Below are 19,455 nucleotides of genomic sequence, written 5' to 3'. Positions count from 1 at the left end.
ATTATCATATGCTGGGGTCAACAGAACAAGTAAAGTAAGTTCCTCATCTTGCATAAACTGTATTTAATACTGTATTCAACTTGAGAATTGTAGAATAGCATAAAGTCTAAATATAGAACAACTAACCCTACTCATGCTTCTTAGCACCCAGATCACATAGAAGCATGAAAATGTGTTCTGGGAAGATCAAATTTCCCAACTAGTTGTCTAAAGGACATTAACTCCATTATTTATTAGGTCCATTATAAAAGAAATTCCCGCATGGTCCCAAAAAAGAAAAAAAAAAATTGTCATGGTTCCCAGGGAGAAAAATAAAAAGCAAGGATTATCCTTGAAAGCAAAGAAGAGAATAGATTTTTTGTCCTTTTTTCTTTTTGACCAAGTTGTCAGAGGAGTTGCCATGGGCACCAGTAGGGGCCTAGGTTTAAATGTCAGATTTCTCTTCAACTACTGTCTTTTTAGCATTCTTCCTTTGTTATTCTGTTTTTCTCTCCAAGTTTTTTTTTTCGGTCAGGATTTAACAAAATATCCTTTTTGCTCTACCGTTCTTGAAGTACCCTTTTTTTCCCAAAAGCCAAAAAAAGTTTTTGCACTAAAGAAAGTAAATCATTGCCTTTCAATTTCTCTCATTGTTTCATTGCACCTATGTTTAGATGAAGTAATAGAAGTGAAAGCACTTAAATCATAGAGAGATATCCAAATACAAGAGTAGTGTTGTCATTATAAATGACATAGAATTTAGCCAAGTCAAACCACTTTAATCGTCATGATGTAGAACACTACTGTATGGCATACAGTGCATTACATTATTTACTTGATGGAGGGTGTGTGTACTTGTGTTTGTGTGTGTATGGAAAACAAGGAAGTATTCATGAAAAGGCAAAGGAGAAAGATAAAGTTCTTATTTTTAGGGGCAAGATTGATATGGACTAGCTACAGTGAGTATTTGCACTGATGATATATCTTACATCCAAGTTGGAAAGAGTTTAAATCTAAGTTTTAAAAAACACTAGAAGAAAATCAACTTGGCTGTTCTGGCAGGGGCAAATGGGCCTGACTACTTTTTATTTTTCAGAAAGGTAGATAGGGAAGTCAATTTTGTTCCTAGGCTTTCATTGTCTAGAAAGCAAAACCAAGCTCAACTGTCTGTCCCAGGCTTTTCCTCCTCCCTCATCCTCCTCCAGGACACACGCCCTCCTCTCCTTTGAAAAGTTGGGCATTCCTGTTCTGCATACTTTTCACTAGTGTTAACATGCAAATGAACGTTACTGAACACTGAAGCAGCTTTATGAATAGGGAAGGCAGGCAAGTGGAAGGATTTATCTCTCTGTTGATGCCATTGTGTCAGGCACTCTCCTGTGGGCCCCCATGTGAGTGCCATCATTTGCACAAGTGAAGGCCAGATTCCCATTGGAGAGAAAGGAGAATGCTGCATTTCTTTCAATTGAATGCTCGTGGGCTAATCAGTGCAGAAAAATCCATGTATTATGTGAGTGGATTTGAATAACCCTTCAGAGAGGGGTGGTACAGAATCACTGAGTAATCCATTTAACTTGCTCCCAGACCAGTAATATGGGCCGTTTACTTCCTACTTAAAAAGTTGGATATCCTCACATAAAAAGACTTTTAGGTTTAATTACTAGAGTACAAGTTAGACTAGTAAACTGTGGAAATCAGAGGGTCCCACAACTTCCAGGAAAATGCTCTATACATCTGATAACTCCTTAGTAAAACTAACAATATAATTTTAACATCCCACAGAGAAGCAGTTAAAATATTATTGTCTTAATAGTAATAAACTCCTATTACACTGTGTAACAGAAAACAGTCTTTGCAAAGCATATAGCAATAATAATGTTTTAATTCCTCCGGGCAGGAATGAAAGTGAGAGCTGTCCAAGGGAGAGAAAGGAACTCAAGAAGAACAAGGAGAAGAAGCCATTTTGGATCTCCTTCCTGCCCAATGGTGACCCGGCAAAGTGTGTGTCTATTTTTATCTTTGGTTTCCTATCTTGGTTCAGTAGGGGAGGAGCATCCCCTTACACGTAAATAGTTCAAAACTTTAGTCAATTGTGTATTGAACATTATGCTATGAGCTCAACATTGTAAGTAAAAGAGACAAATTATGACAAAGGAAGAAACAAGCCAACTTGTAAAAACACTACACAGGAAAATACAGAAATCAATGGACAACCGTGCTGTAGAGCTCATCAAAGTGGCAGGCCGTCCCGGAAGGGGCGGGTGGCAGTCTATGAAGGTTTAGCTGGTTAAGGGTCAACAAGGCCTCAGGGAAGTAATGCAATAAGGTGTTGCTCCTAAAGCCGGGCTGTCCATAAGGCAGCCACCAGCCACACATGGTTGTTTACATTTAAACAGAAGTATAAATAAAATGAAATATAAATAAAAATAAAATTTAAATATAAGCTCCTCACTCACCGCATTTCAAGTGCTCAGTAGCTACATGTGGCTACGCAGCTATAGAACAGTTCTTTCATCGCAAAAATTTCTCTTAGACAGCGGAGTCAAGGATGGATGTGATTTGATGGAGTGAAAAGGCCAGGTTTGCGAATTCTAGAAAAGAGACTATGAATGAACACAGGAAATTGGAAAGGAATTTGGCATTAAGTTCTTGGCAAAGGAAAAGCTAGACTGACGGGACTAGAAACTTTTATATTGGAAAGCAGAGGGAAAAAATATAAGGAAGATCTAGCCTAAAGACCTTTGAAACTAGGGCAGATGTGTGAACGAGGAAGCACATGACAAATGCCATATTTAGGGATGATTTTTCTGACAGCAGTATGACTGGATCAGGGAGGGAAGAGTCTGAAGATAAGGAGATTTCTACAGAGGCTGCCAGAATAATCCTCCTGTGCAAAGATGACGGCTTATACCAGAGCAGTGAGAGTGGGATGGGAGGGAAAGAGTGGATATTAAAAAAAAAAAAAAGAAAGAAATTCTTACGGAAAGTTATTTCTAGATATTGAAAGTGAGGAAAATAGAAAACAAAGGAGAGGCAATAAATAATCACTTCCAGTTTGTTAACCTGAGTGTCTAGGAGAATTGCAATCCTCCTAAACAGAAGTAGGAATATGAGAGTGGCTCTCATTCACTCAGCTCCTGTATGTTCACTTTCACACTCACCAAGATGATGATTTCACACCTTCTCCTTCTGCTTCAACATTGCGCTGCCTCTCTGCCTCCTTCACCATCAACTGATAATCTTGTCTCACGCTTCCTTGAGAAAATAGAAGCCATCATATGGGAACTCCTATTTCCTCCCACAGGCAGCCAGCTACTTCCTTCCTGGGCCACACTGTCTCCCTTTCTCCTCTCAGTGGAGAAGGTGATCCTGCTCCTATCCAAGGCCAGCCCCTGCACTTGTACTCTGGAGGACCCCTCCTATTGTCTCAAAGGTCTCTGTCTGAAATTACCTCTCCTCTTCGCTCTATTGTTGATCTCTTCTTCTGGTTTCTTTCCCACAGCACACAGAGAATGTATTGGATTATGAACTTTAATCATTCTTTCCATTCCCATTGTCCATCAGCCAAATGTTAAATGAGATTAATCCCCACCTTTAGCTTCAAGGTATAAATAATTCAGGTCAAGTTATTCCCCTCTACACAGGTATTGGTTTGGGGAGTAGCAGTAAACCAAGACCCTAGCTGTTTAGTTCATGAAATTCCTCTGGACTTCATGAATGATCTATGGTGATCCAATCAGAGTGGACATCAGGACTTGTGTTTTACTCTCTCTCTCTGGCCTTTATGCTGTAAAGGTATGAAGGTCAGAATTACTATTAGTATCTTGCTACTATAATAAAAGCTGAAACGGAGTATAAAGAAAAATGTAAAGAACTGCAGAACTGAGAGCTGCAGAAAAATACAGCTGGAGCCCCCAATTCTGGACGTTTTCAGTTACATGAACCTTTCAAATTTTTTTATGGGTTAAGTCAATTTGAATTTGGGTTTCTGAAACTTGCAGCCAAAAGCAAGATAACTGATACATAAAGCATCTCATTGCAAATGGAGACCCCTGTAGCTACTATAAGATCTCTGCTCCAGGTCACATCAAAACTACTTAAAAGGTTTATCGATACAGTTTCTCTGTTACTTCCTCATTCCTCTTTATTCCTCAATCTCCTCCACTTGGGCTTCCTTCCAATATTCTACTGAACTCTAGTTACCATCGTCACCAATTACCTCTACGTTAACTCCCAAGATCACTTCTTTTTACTCATTTTACAGGATCTCTCAGCAGCATTCAATTTTGTCAACAATTCTCCCTATCATAAAACACTTTTTTCTCTTGTTTTCAACGAAATTGTATTCTTCTTGATTTTCTGCAGGCTCATACTCTCAGAATTCAGTTTCAAGAAACAGAAATCATGTTAGCACCTAAAAGATAAAGGGATGTAATACAGGGAGTTAGTGCTGTCCAAATCTTGGAGAGGCTGGAGAAGCAGGCTCTCTCTGAGTCCCGAGGACTCCCAAAGTCAGAACTTTGGATAATCAAAAAGTCATCCTGGAATTCTTGTCTCTAGCAATACACTTTAGCTGTAATCCATAAATGTCAATTTTATCTACTCAGTTTCTGGAGCCAAAGCTCCAGGAATCAGCCTTGAGATGTCTCTTTTCCCTCATTTTCTGTATCCAATCAATTAACAAATCAATCAAGTCTAACTGCAACATAAATCCTGAATTGACTATATTCTGTTATCTCTGCAACCACCATCCTGGTACAAGCCTCCAAATTTTTCACATAGACTGTGGGCAGAGCCTCTTAATGGTGGTCATGGATCAGCTATTTCTTTCATTCTCCACATAATAGCTAAAATGATCACTTTGCAAACAAAATTAGATCATAATTATTTTTTGCTCAAAATCCCATAGTGGTTTTCAATTTTACCTGAACTAGAATCCCATTTCTCATATTCTGCTCACCTGTCTAACCTTTTCACACCTTTCCCCTTTGTCCATGGTCCTCTACACATACTAGCCTCTTCCTGTTCTTGGAACATACCAACTTGATCCCACATTAGGGCATTGCCTTCACTTTTCTTCTGATCAGAAGATTCTTCTCTCAAATATTCACAGGACTTGACATTTTTCAACAATTTCATAGAATGGCTTTCTCTGATTTCCAAATCTAATGTTACCTCTCCCACTCACTCTCTATCCCATCTCTCTGTTTACTGTCTTCATAGCACTACAACTGTTTAAAAGTCTGAGTCTATTGTCTATTAATTCCAAGAAAGTAATGATTTGTCTGGCATCCTCTCCATCATATGTCTAGGACTTAGTCTTCAGATATAATAGACACTCCGTAAATGTCTATGGTGTTCTTGATTGGATTCTTGGCAAACAGCACAAACTAAATAAATGCTTAGAATCCCAGATGTATAGTTATCTGGGACAATGCTATCTAGTAGGTAGCATGGTATAGTACAAAACTTCTCCTTCCTCTGTAGGGATGGGACTCTCTTCTGGGACAAGCATGGGTGGGAGCCAGAGCTCAGATGTGCAAACTCGGATTAGGGAAAACCACCATTCAGACCTAAGGTCTGAGGAGAAATGAAGCAGTATCCTTCCACGTTAGAGAAAAATATTAGCAAACTACTAATTTCAAAAATTGCACTGAAAATAAAAGATTATTTCACTTGTGAACCAACTCCATCATCTATCACAGGTCGACATGAAATAAACCAGAGTCTCTCTAGCATCTTAGAAAGACTCTGGTTATGAATTAGGCTCTCAAATTAACACAAACTCTTTTAACTACTGAAAGCTGCCCTCTAACTATACAGCAAAAGGATGAGAATGATCCTAAGTGATTCTTGAAAGAGGGAATGTAAATTTGAAAAGATATGATGTTTAGAAGAGCAGAGAGCCAAATGACTTTGCAAGAGTTCTAGATATAGGATGTGTTAGAAAGAAAGGAGATCCTGTAAGGTTTTAAGAAATGCCACCATATTTGATATGGAAGACTCTGGCCTCCCGGAAGGACAGAGTCTTAGTCTGGATTGACGGTGTTTCAGAAAGTCTCCAAGTGTAAGTGAACTGGCTGGCAAGAAGAGGAATCCTTCCAGGAATCTCACCATATTTAAGGAACATTCATATTTCCCTATGAGAGAAAAGTTGGGCCTCCTTGGAATATGTCACTCTACAGTCTGTCTTGGATTGATTGGTCATCCGAGAAAACTGTCACTCAGGTTAGGAGGCAGGTAACAGAATGCTTTCATTCCGAGAGTCCAGATTTAAATAGAATCATATTATTATTACTTAATATGTGTGCTTGCTTTGGTATTTTTCTACAAAAATCCGTGGTATTAACGTACTTCCTTTTAAGCAGTAATATGACCTTGACCCAATTCCATTTACTCACAACATATCAGATCCCTAAAATGACTATTGCAAATTAGTTGTTTTTCTTTACTCTTCTCAAAACTAAATATAACTAAGACTTCTTTTTATTCTCAACTGTCAAGTCTCCTTACTCTACAAGGAGATTGATACTATTATGGTAATATGTTACTTTTATGTTAATTATGTTTTCCCCCCTTTTTTCTGCACTTTACATATCTCCGTAGGTCTTTCTTTTCCCCATTTTTTCTTGTTTCCCATTCTTTTCTGTTTTCCATTTTCTTTTTTTTTTTTTTTTTTTCTCCAAGACTAAGTTCTGCTCTTTCTGGGTCCTAAATACCATATCTTCCCATATTTTCTTGAACTTCTTCCTTTCAATTATTTCTTCCTTTTCTGAGATAACCTATCTCTTATTTACCTACGTTTTCAAAAGGTCCAGAGGACACTTAAGGGAACTTCCAGCGAAACTGATCTGTAAGGACAGCAAAGCATTGTCTGAATAATCAGAACTGCTGCGGAAGTTAGCTCAGGTTGCCGCGCAGCTCCTCACATAACTGGCAGAACGTAACGTGGCAACCTTCCACGAAGTAGACGGCACCGCGAGTGAACATAAAACACTTCTCATCATTGCCAATCTTTTTCTAGAATTTAAGTATCACTTTTCAATGTTTAAGCACAAGTTTCTCAATACAGCAGCAGCTCTCAGCGTTTTCTCTCTTACCAGTGAGCTAACAACCCTCACATCAATCACTTTTAGAAACTCTAGGCATCAACATTTTTCTATTGCCATTAAAAAAGTTGATTTTACCCATACTAACTGTACCAGTTTATCATTAACCCCTCTAATATATGATTTTTGATCTCTTCACTTTATTAAAATTGTATACCTACGCCAGTGAATTAAAAATCAACAAACATCAAGACCTTTTGTCAGACCTTAACTCCATTGACTCTCTGTAGCCGCTGATATTGCTCTCTATAACTCTCCTGCATGAATTCAATCATTCCACATTCCTGATTTCCCCTGTGCCTCTTTGACCTTTACTTAGAAGTGGAAATCCTCAAGAAAGCATTCTCCAAACATTAGTTCTCAGCACTCACACAGTCCCAAGAGAGATGAGTCCCAGAGTTCCACTTAGATCTCTGAAGCCACTTGTACGCCCCAGATCCATGGTTTCAGTGCCTGCTGTCTCTCTTCCTCTGTCAACTCAAAACCAAGTGCTCTCTCCTCCTCAAGTATGTAATGTCCTTTAGAAGCAGTCTTCATAGGAAGAGGAGAGTTATCTCTAACTATCTGGAGAATTAGGGTATAGAGGAAACACCAGACACTATATGAATTATCACAGGAGAGCAGGGTACTGATGAGTCGAAGTCTCAGAAAGGCAGATTTTCAATCACCGTATATAAAAACTTCCTAAAACTTGGATCAGTCTAAAAATGGAATGTTTTACAATAAATTTTAGTCATCTGTATTTTTTACATGTTAAATAAGTTTGTATGTATTGCTGCCAGTATACTCAGAATTCATAACTATTATTGCATCAATAATTTGTTTCTAATAAACTTGGAATGTGTTAGTGCTGATAAAATTGATTAAATGACAATGCTTTTGACTTATGTATTATATATCAGATAAAATTATATTTCAGGTGAATTCACGTTGGCATTCTTTTTCCCTTGCACTAAAGAGGCAATGATTTCTTAAACAGCACACAAAACAGCATGAATCATAAAGAAAAGAATGATAAATTGCACATCATTAAAATTGAGAACTTCTTTTAATAGAGAACTTTTTTTTTATTTATTTTTATTTTTATTTTTTTATTAATGTTATGATAGATTACAAGCTTGTGAGGTTTCAGTTGTACATTTTTGTTAGTCATGTCGTGGGTACACCACTACCCGCTCCGTACCCTCCCCCCACCCCCCCTTTTCCCTGGTAACCACCGATCAGATCTCCTTCTCAATATACTAATTTCCACCTATGAGTGGAGTCATATAGAGATCGTCTTTCTCTGACTGACTTATTTCGCTTAACATAATGCCCTCGAGGTCCATCCACGTTGTTGTGAATGGGCCAATTTAGTCTTTTTTTATGGCTGAGTAGTATTCCATTGTGTATATATACCACATCTTCTTTATCCAATCATCAGTTTCTGGGCATGTAGGCTGGTTCCACGTCTTGGCTATTGTAAATAATGCTGCGATGAACATAGGGGTGCAACGGACTCTTGAGATATCTGTTATCAGGTTCTTAGGATAGATACCCAGTAATGGGATGGCTGGGTCATAGGGTATTTCTATTTTTAACTTTTTGAGAAATCTCCATACTGTTTTCCATAGTGGCTGTACCAGTTTGCATTCCCACCAACAGTGTATGAGGGTTCCTCTTTCTCCACAACCTCTCCAACATTTGTCGTTCTTGGTTTTGGATGTTTTTGCCAATCTAACGGGGGTAAGGTGATATCTTAGTGTAGTTTTGATTTGCATTTCCCTGATGATTAGCGATGATGAACATCTTTTCATGTGTCTATTGGCCATATTCATATCTTCTTTTGAGAAATGTCTGTTAATAGAGAACTTTTGTTCATCAAAAATACCATTAAGAGATTGAAAAGACAAGCCACATGGAGAAAGAAGATATTTGCAACACATAAATCTGACAAAGGACTCATGTCCTGAATATACAGGTCCAAATAAAAAGGCAAGTGTTTCTGTTTCTAAAAACTTACTGTTCATCCAACCCATAGGGAATATTCTTTAGATGCTGAAAGGAGGATTCAGATGGAGTCATCTCTTTTCAATGAGAACTGAGTAGTGAAGAAGACCGTATTACCAGTAGGAACTAAACAAAGGGCATTATCTGGTCTTTAGTTTTGAAATCTAGTGAAATATTACAGTGTCACACGTGGTATGTGTATTGACTATTTTAGATGGAAAAGATACTTACCAAGTGGAATATTTCCTACGTTTCTCTTATTGCTGTAACATAGTGGAATTCCAGTGTACTTTATTCAAAATATTTATTATTAATTCCCTTAGAAAGTACTCTTCAACACAATTCAAATACAAGGTGTTCAGACGGAATATGGGTGAGCAGAACTATTAGTTTTGCCTGAATTTCTCTTTCTTGGAACAGTATCTTTTTTTTTTTTAAAGATTGGCACCTGAGCTAACATCTGTTGCCAATCTTTTTTTCTTTTCCTTATTCTTCTCCTCCCCAAAGCCTCCCAATAAACAGTTGTATATCCTAGTTGTGAGTGCCTCTGGTTGTGCTATGTGGGATGCTGCCTCGGCGTGGCCTGATGAGCGGTGCCATGTCCACACCCAGGGTCCGAACCAGCTGAAATCCTGGGCAGCCGAAGCGGAGTGCGTGAACTTAACCACTCGGCCACAGGGCCGGCCCTAGAACAGTACCTTTGATAATGGTTATTAGCACTCTCTAACTCCGGCATTCTCAGTAACAGTCTTTTTTAGTAATCTTTCCTTAACTTACCTCAGCTTTCATCTATACATTTTTAGCAGTCACCTCCTGGTGGTGTCAACCATTAGTTAAGCAGATATCTACTGATTGAATAGTTTCTCTGGCACCAAGGACCCCAAATTGCTCTAAACTAAAAGACTCCCTTCTCGTGCTGCAAAGCTCACACATCAAAGGTCCATTCCTATGATTCCTACTTGAGATTCTATTTCGGGAGGCTTGTGATTGAATTCCTCCTTTTAAGACTAAAGCCGTCTTAAAACTCATAGTACAATTAATGGCTTTCTCTACTTTTGTCAAGAACAAATAGATTAGTAAATTATGAGTATTTGCTACTATATGTAATAAACCACAAGAAGATAGCTACTATTATCATCCCCATTTGATGGATGAAGTCACTAAGGCACAGCTTGATTAAGTAATTTGCCAAAGTGATAAGTGGTAGGGCCAGGATTTGAGCCTCCTCAGCCCATCCTGTTCATTTTAGTTTATTGTTTTGGTTTTTACTGTTGAGATTTTCAGATATCACCTCTTTCTTGTCAAAGTTTTGAACAAATACAGAAATAAGATAAAATAGTAAAGACAAATGGGAAATTGATTACTGTAAAACCCTGTAATGCTGTGTCCCACGATAATAATTTGGACACATCATGATCGTTGTTTGGCTTTCTCCCTTGCCCAAACCTTCCTTCCAAACTGAGATGGTCTAACATTTGTCTGCTTTCTCAGAATGCTGTTAGATGGGTGCGAGTATTTCTAATTCAAAGATGAGCAGACTCTCAAGTTAAGTAACTTGGCCGAGGTCACACTCCCTGTAAGAAGTGAAGCAGGATTTTGGAATTTGAACTTAGACCTGACTGGATTCAAAGCCCCCATTCTTTCCAATTTATGTATTACTTCTTTTAGTTCTTTGCATATAATAGATTGCCGCTACTGTTAAACAATTTATTAATACTTTGGAAGGGAACATACCATATATTTTATGATTTACTTCTCATCCAGATGAAATTATTGACAAATCTTAATTATAATTTCCTGTCACAATAAATTTTTACTTCTTTTCTACTCAACTCAGCACACAGTGTTTAAAGTCGCATGGGCAATAAGTAATTGGGGAACTGGGGAATTCTTTGGAATAAATATAATTTATCTTTGTCAATTAATATGTGTGGAATTCTATGTTTACATTTACCAACTAATTCCCGATAAGTACTTTTATCAAATACATTTTATTTTAATTTTTGTCTAACCACCAATAAGCTGGTTTTACATGTTTAATAAGATTAGACAGCTATATCAAAAGAGCAGAAATTAAGGCAAAACTTATCCCTGCATTATCAAACGTGCCTGGGACTTCAGTCCAGAACTGAGCTCAGAATAGTGCAGATTCAACTTTGAATGAAATGTTGCTATGCCTCAACAAAGGCCTCTTAATTTTATTTTGCTCTTGAACACCCTAACCTATTAATTTAGAGAGAACAATGAAGAAAATAAAATTAATCTGATAACTTCATCAAAATATTTCCTGATAATATGTGTTCTCAGCCTGAAGAATGAACTTATAAGAGACTGGCAATTGCACTTAAAATGATTATTTAAACAGTGACTTTTATAGTCACTATTCCTGATTTTAAATAAAAATAAAGACCAATAGTTTTTATTCCTGTTTGATAGCTGTGCACAAACAATATTGTATATTATACATTACAGAATTATCAAACTACTGTCATCAAATGTGTCACACACACACAACATCAACATTCTAGCTAAATCCTAGAACAAAAATAACACCACATAAACTCCTTATTTTGTTCTCTTTACACAATAGTCCCCCCTTACCCATGGAGCATACATTCCAAGACCCCCAGTGGATGCCTGAAACCACGATAGTACTGAACCCTATATATACAGTGTTGTTTCCTATACATTCATATTTGAGGGGGGACAGCAAAAACAGCACAAATTTCTTTTTCTTTATTCACAAATACACAGATAAAAGATTCATGCTTACCAACGATCTTAGCAACCTTAGCATATGATTTTTTTCTTTCATTACTAAGTTGAGAACTTTTACCTTTTCACTTAAAGGAAGCACTTCAGGGCTTCTCTTTGGCATATCCGAATTGCCAGCATCACTACTGTTGTGCTTTGGGGCCATTATTAAGTACAATAAGGGTTACTTGAGCCCAAGCACTGCGATACCACTATGGTCATCTGATAACCAAGATGGCTACTAAGTGACGAAAGGGCGGGTATCAGATAAGCACATGTGCATCTGCTGGACAAAGGAAGGATTCCAGTCTCAGGCAGGACAGAGCATGATAGTGTGAGATTTCATCACGCTACTCAGAATAGCAAAAACTTGAAAATTTATGAATTGTTTATTTCTGGAATCTTCCATGTAATATTTTCACACTGTGGTTGACTGCAGGTGACTGAAACTATGGAAAGCAAAACCATGGATAAGGCAGGACTCCTGTATCAAATTTCTTTCTCCCTACCTCTTCCTCAAAGTTGTCCCACCACCTCTCATCTAAAGCGTCTTTATACTTACCAAGGTGTACAGATACCTGGTCCTGCAAAGTTGTTTCCAGTCAAGATTCAAAACTAAAGAACAAGAGTGAAATTGGACTTAGGAGATATTAAAAATTGAATTTCAAAACCAGTCCAGATTTTTTACTTTAATATAAATTAAAAAGATAATTTCTCCCCTCTTCCCCTTAGAAATCATTCAAAATAATAAGAAGAAAGAGAAACAGGAATGAAAATTCCATTTCCAATGAAACTGAAAGATTTCTACAAGCCAGAACTACACGATTGATAAGGGCTCTTAAATGCAGAGAAGTTCAGCTGGGATACAGGGTGACCCAAGAAAGAATGTCTCAAACTACAAGTCTCTAAATAAGAGGAAAACTTGATGTGCAAGTTCAACAATGTCTTGTTTGGAACAAAAACAGACACAGGGAGGCGAAGGGAGCCTTTCTAGATTCAGTTTGTCATAAAATTTTGAGAAGCAGAGAAGATGGCACTGAACCTGCATCCACACAGTCAAGTCAGACCTGCAGAAAGCCATTCGTGAGTTGGACAGGGATGGAGAAAGACCAAATTAAGAGGAGCCTAAAGAGTCAATATCAGTGAGCTGGGGAGAAATAGAAGTGAAAAGAATTCACTTACAAACATAACCATGTCATGGGAGAATTCTTGCTAGAGGGAGTACAGCCCTAACCCCATCTCCATATAGACATTTTGCAAGTAGCTGACACAGAAAGAATTTATCTCATTCAAAAGAGAGTATTAATTAAAAAGAAACTAGAATAGAGTCTATATGAAGATTAAAAGAATACAGAAGAAAAGAAACAGGGAGGGAATCCAAACAAAATACATTACTTACCAAATGTTACCACATTACCAGTGAAAACTGTATCAACATTAGAGGTACAATTTTAAATAAATTTATGACATGATGACTTCAAGGAGCTAAAGTTACGTATCTTCAGAGAAGATATGGGACAATAATAGGAGATGGAATTGTGACATGTTCAGAGCTCAAGGAAGAATGAGAAGAAAACAAATAATAATATTACAGAAATGAGGGCAAAATTAGAAAAGTTATGAAGAAAAATCAATGCTTCTGAAAACAGTAGAAAATCATAATGCCTCTGAACTTTCCATTAAATTTCTTTTTCAAGATTTTATTTTTCCTTTTTCTCCCCAACACCCCCTGGTACATAGTTGTATATTTTAGTTGTGGATCCTTCTAGTTGTGGCATGTGGGGTGCTGCCTCAGCATGGCCTGATGAGCTGTGCCATGTCCATGCCCAGGATCTGAACTGGTGAAACCCTGGGCTCCCGAAGCAGAGTGAGCAAACTTAACCACTCGGCCACAGGGCTAGTCCTCCATTAAATTTTTATATAAACCCAGAACTGCTCTAAAAAATAAAGTCTATTAATTAAAAAAATACATTTCTGAAATATTCACCAAAAAAGCATAATGGAAGATTTGAAGGAAAAAATTAAGCAAAATAAAATGGAAATAAACTCTCAGCGCAAAAGAGAAAAAACGAATATCCTTTTTAACTTCTATTTTTTAACTTTATTCCAGAAGCACTAGCCAATAAACTTAAGGAAAGAAGCACAGGAGACACAGAGCTTGACTGGAGGAAATAAAGTTATCATTATTTGTAGATAATATGATTACAGGCATACCTCTGAGATATTATGGGTTTAGTTGCAGACCATCGCAATAAAGCAAATATCACAATAAAGTGAATCACATGCACTTTTTGGTTTCCCAGTGCAAATAAAAGTTATGTTTACACTATACTGTAGTCTATTAAGTATGCAATAGCATTATGTCTAAAAAAACAATGTACATACCTTATTGCGGGGCCTGCCCTGTGGCCCATTGGTTAAGTTTGGCAGACACTGCTTCAGCGGCTTGGGTTGGTTCCCAGCCACAGACCTACACCACTGGTTGGCAGCCATGCTGTGGTGGTGACCCACCACAAAACAGAGGAAAACTGACACAGATATTAGCTCAGGGAGAATTTTCCTCAGCAAAAAAAAAAAAATTTACTGGTAAAAAAGTGCTCACCATCATCTGAGCCATCAGTGAGTCATAATCTTGCTGCTGATGGAAGGTCTTGTAAAAAACACAGTAAAACGAAGTGTAATAAAACAAGATATGCCTGTATTTGCCAGGAAAGGCTGATAAGATCAACTGAAAAACTATCATAAATTTTAAGAGAAATTATTAAGATGGCTGAGTATGAAATTAATATCTAGAAATCAATAGTCTTCACAGAGACAAACAACTAATTCAGATGCTAACGGATGCTAATTCAGATGCTTATGGAAGAAGATGTCATTTATAATACTACCAAAATGGTAACATAACTGGAAATGAACTTAAAAAATGCGAAATCTGGGGCCGGCCCTGAGGCTGAGTGGTTAAGTTCCCGAGCTCCGCTTTGGTGGCCCAGGGTTTTGTCGGTTCAGATCCTGGGCACGGACATGGCACATGAGACATGCTGAGGCGGTGTCCTATATGCCACAACTAGAATGACTCGCAACTAAAATATACAACTAGGTACTGGGGGTATTTGGGGAGAAAAGGCAGGAAAAAAGAGTGAGATCAGAATAAAATAGTAACTTTATAATATCACTGAGGGACACAGAAGATGGAAAATCGTACCATGTTTTGGATTAGAACTCTTTGCAACATAAGGATATCAATTATCTAAATTAATCAATAATCTTAATTTCACCCCCTCGAATACCATTTTTAAAAAATCAAAGCAGACAGTTCTAAAATATATATGAGAAATTAATATTCAAGAATAACCAACAAAATGTCAATAACAAGAGTAGAGGGGAGATTAGCTGTTCAGATACTAAAGTATTTTATAAAACTAGAAAAATTAAGAACTGTGACATTTGTGCATGACTAGAAAAATAGGTCAATAGAACATAGATGATAAAATCCGGAATTAAATCTAATGCATACAGGAATGTAGTATGATAAAAATCGTATTTCAAATGAGTATGGAGAAGATGAATTATTTAGCAAAAGATTGTCAGACAAATTGGGAGCTATATAGAAAAAATTATGATTTATTCCTAACTCATGTCTTACACAAAATAAATTCCAAGTAGATCAAGGATTAAACATAAAGATATTCTAAAAGTACTAAAAGAAAACATAAAATAAATAGATTTATGATCCCAGAAAAGGGAGGTCTTTCTGAGTGCATTGCAAAACCCTGAAACTATAAAAGAAATGATACATTTAACTGCATAAAAATTTAAATTTTCTGCATGTAAAAAAAATACTGTAAAAGATAAATGACAAGTAGGAAAAAAATTATAACATATCCCTCACAAAGGACTAATTTCCTCATGTATAAAAACTTTATGAATCAATAAAATAATAACCCAATAAAAAATGAGCAAGAAAAATAAAAAAGTTCACAGGAAAGGAATACAAAGGGCTGTCAGCATATAAAAGGGCATTCAACCAATTCAATAATCAGAGAAATCAAAGTAAACTACTGAGCCAACGAACTATATTTTTCATCTAACATGTTGAAAATCAAAAAGTCCAGCTCACAAGCCACCCAGGATGTCAGATAACAGATTCACTCAAACATAATTTGTGAGAGTGCAAACTAGTAAAACTCTAAGAATAGCAATTACACAATCATTATCAAAATTATAAATTCTCAGACTCTTTGTTTTAGCAATTCTACCAGGAATTTATCCTACTGATTTAGTAACATAAGAAAAATGGGATACACAGAAGGATATTTATTGCAACATTCTGTTAGCAAAGATTGACAAAAAATGCCCAGATGTACACCAAACCCCTATCCTGAAGGTTGGTTAAATAATCGATGGCATATTCCTAAAATGGATATTATGTAGTCATAAAAAACATTGATTCTATCATATATTTTTAGCATTGATGCCCAAATGAAAGAGCAAAGTGTGGAACAGGCAGGACAGTGTGCACACTATGTTACCAGTATGACTAGACATTAGTTACATTAGGTATAATATTATTTATCATGATTATGCTATATATTACATATTTATTATATATATGCATATATTATATAATATGCTATAGATATGAGATGTAGTAGTAGATTCGATATATATACAGTGATAGATATGTACACATATGTATATGTACATTTATATGCACATGCAATTTCTTTGAGTACACAAACAACTGGGATTACTGGTTGCCTTTGAAAGAAGTACTTTGTACTATTTGTATTACCTACGCCACAAATAATTAGAATAAGTTTTTAGTTACAAATTTAAAGTTTTAATTAAGCAGATATCATTGACAGAAGATCTCTCCCCTTCGACCTTCCTCTCTCGGTGTTCCTATGCCTTTTCTCTGTGCATGCGAGTGAGGGAGCAATGTGAAGCTGGTCCTGATGATAAATAGTCTCTCCTAGGCAGGAAGAGATCAGATTCAGAAAAAACAGAGCCATAAAACTTGAAATATTTTCTGGCTAGGGGTCTGCCAATCTGTACATTAAAGAAAAAAAATGAAAGGTGTTCCAGACTCCAAGGTCAGGATAAGACACAGAAAAGGAAAAAAATGCTGGGAAATTTATGTTGGCACAGACCCTTTTTTAATTCGTCTGGTTCTTTAGGCTGACACTCTGCACACATCAGCAATACTTCCCAAGCCAAACTGCCATCATTTCTGAGAAAGAGAACGAGGTGAGCCTTTCCTTCCAGAACCTGCAAGTCCTGCAGGCATCTCCATGGGTGTGGCTGTATCTCTGATGACTCAGCTTTACTACTGTAGGCCAAAATTACAGTTTATTTTAATAACCAGCATTTAAATTAATACAAAGTGCTAGCTACTGAAATTTTTGTTTTATTATGAATAAATAGCCAAAACTAAGAAAATTTTTATGTTCCTTAAATGCTAATAATCTTGTTATTCATACTAGTTCTAGGCTGACAAGTCAAATGAAAATCTAAACACTTATATTCGCAAAATTCTAAGCACCTGGTTTCCCTCTTCTCTTCAGGGAGTGGAAGGGGTCGACAGAGAAGGTTTTAATGGGGTCATAGCTAAATATTTATACAGGAGTTGTCTAAGTTTGGTTTTCCCCCAGAGCAGAGCCTGAAACAAGGACCTCAGTGTAATAGCTGATATGGGAGGGGATCTCAGGAAGAAGAAGTGAGGGACCATGAAGAGTGACACAGAGAAGGGAAGAAAGCCAATCAAGGTGTGTTCCTGGGAATACCACTTTTGGCAACTGAGCTTCATCCCAACTGAGATGCTCTGAGGCACTGTGTGGACCACACCTCTGCGCTGTTCCTCTGGTGATTGGGAGGTGAGACATCTATCTAACAATTAACCTCTTTAGTTAAGGTTGCCCAAGGGGGATTAACTCCCTGCACTTCCAGGCTGCTCTGTCTGGGGGCTAAGTGAGCTGCCCAAAGCTTCAGAAAATGCCAGGAGACACAGCGAATGCTTGAGGTGGGAAGCTGTCAATGGGATAGGAAGATCCCACCACAGCTGCTGCCAAAGAAACAGGTGGGCCAAGGAGATGCGGTGCATGGCATAAAAAGTGTCTGCTCCAGGGGTAAAGACACAAAGTTGAAGACTGAGCCAAAAGGAAAACCAATTGCATAAACACGTTTACATCATACCAAATGCTTTATTTCTCTGAGTTTTAAGGGATTTCTAAAGTTTCTCATACGAGGATGGTCATAGAGTTATCTGGAAAAATTTTTGTGACCAGTGAACTAAATATGTGAACTAAAATAATAACCTCTTGTATTTTGGGACATATTTGCAAATTCAGACATCTATTATGAGGTTGCTGAGGAGCACCAGACAAAATGCTCAAAGTAAAATAATTTGATTTGAGGGGCCGGCCTCGTGGTGCAGTGGTTAAGTTCGCACATTCTGCTTCAGCGGCCCAGGGTTCGCCGGTTCAGATCCTGAGTGTGGACCCACACACTGCTTGTCAAGCCGTGCTGTGGCAGGCGTCCCACATATAAAGTAGAGGAAGATGGGCATGGATGTTAGCTCAGGGCCAGTCTTCCTCAGCAAAAAGAGGAGGACTAGCAGCAGATGTTAGCTCAGGGCTAATCCTCCTCAAAAAAAAAATAAAGTAAAATGAAAAAATAATTTGATTTGGGAGTTTCCACTGAATAGAACAAAATGAAAAATCAAGCTTATTCCCACACCAAGTAGTTAGTCCCATTCATGCAGTTCCTTAGGTTGAGTGCTCATCATATTGAGTCAGGGACAGTACATAACCTACAGTTCCTCCCCACTTTCCACCATGGAGCCATCACTGCCAGCCAGTGAGGGACTACACTTCCCAGTCCCCTTGCATCTATCCATGAACATGTGACTTGTGGTCCTGAATCCATTGTCCCACAGGTTATTTCTCTCCCAAGTCTCCCGCTGGCATGGGGTACATGCCTTCACTCAGCTTTCCAGTGTGACAACTGTGATATGTGGGGTCAGACTCCTTTTTATATAGATTTTCAAACAGCCCTCTTGTTTTCAGCCCCCCTACCATCCCCTTTCTCAGAGGTTCTTGTTTCCAATTCTTGAGACTTCCTGGCACTGCTTAGTGGGAACAGCCATTTCTAAGCTTTCTCCGCAGCCAATTTAGGCTTTAAACTTTTTCTCTTTGGCCAGCCAAGTTAATTATCACTCGTCCGTCTACTTTTAATGTTTGAAACTTTGATTGCTGTTTCCTCTCTGTTGTTCTGTTGTTTTTTTCTCGTAGCTTTAAGCTTTCTAAAATTCCCTTAGTGTCATTTTAGTGTGCTTTTAAGAAAGAGTGGATGCAAATACAGGCATTCTGTCATGTTTAACTCTTATTGTCCAAGCATAATTATATAACAACTGTGTGCGGAGGATTTTTAAAAAATGAATATAGCCTGGCCTGCTTCCTCCAAAGTCTCTTAATTAAAAAAATAAATCCAAACCACCTACGTTCCAGGTAAGATAGTCTTCCCAAAACTCCCCTACTCTCTCACTTAAGGTAATAATAATGTTTCATAAATATTAGAAAATTTCTTGCTGTTTTATACTATTTCTGGATACCTTCATGAATAGAAA

At 37.5% G+C, this 19,455-nt stretch overlaps 1 protein-coding gene across 1 annotated transcript in view; it reads right to left on the bottom strand.

Annotated features, from left to right (window-relative positions):
• The window catches only part of LOC103557485 (serine/arginine repetitive matrix protein 2-like), a 174,234-nt gene that overhangs the window by 40,748 nt on the left and 114,031 nt on the right, over positions 1 to 19,455 (bottom strand). The gene's annotated exons all lie outside the window — the stretch shown is intronic.

Source organism: Equus przewalskii, chromosome 2, assembly GCF_037783145.1.
Source record: "Equus przewalskii isolate Varuska chromosome 2, EquPr2, whole genome shotgun sequence".
Classification (NCBI taxonomy): domain Eukaryota; kingdom Metazoa; phylum Chordata; class Mammalia; order Perissodactyla; family Equidae; genus Equus; species Equus przewalskii.
The sequence above is the reverse complement of the archived record's forward strand: the minus strand, read 5'-3'. Positions and strand labels throughout refer to the sequence as shown.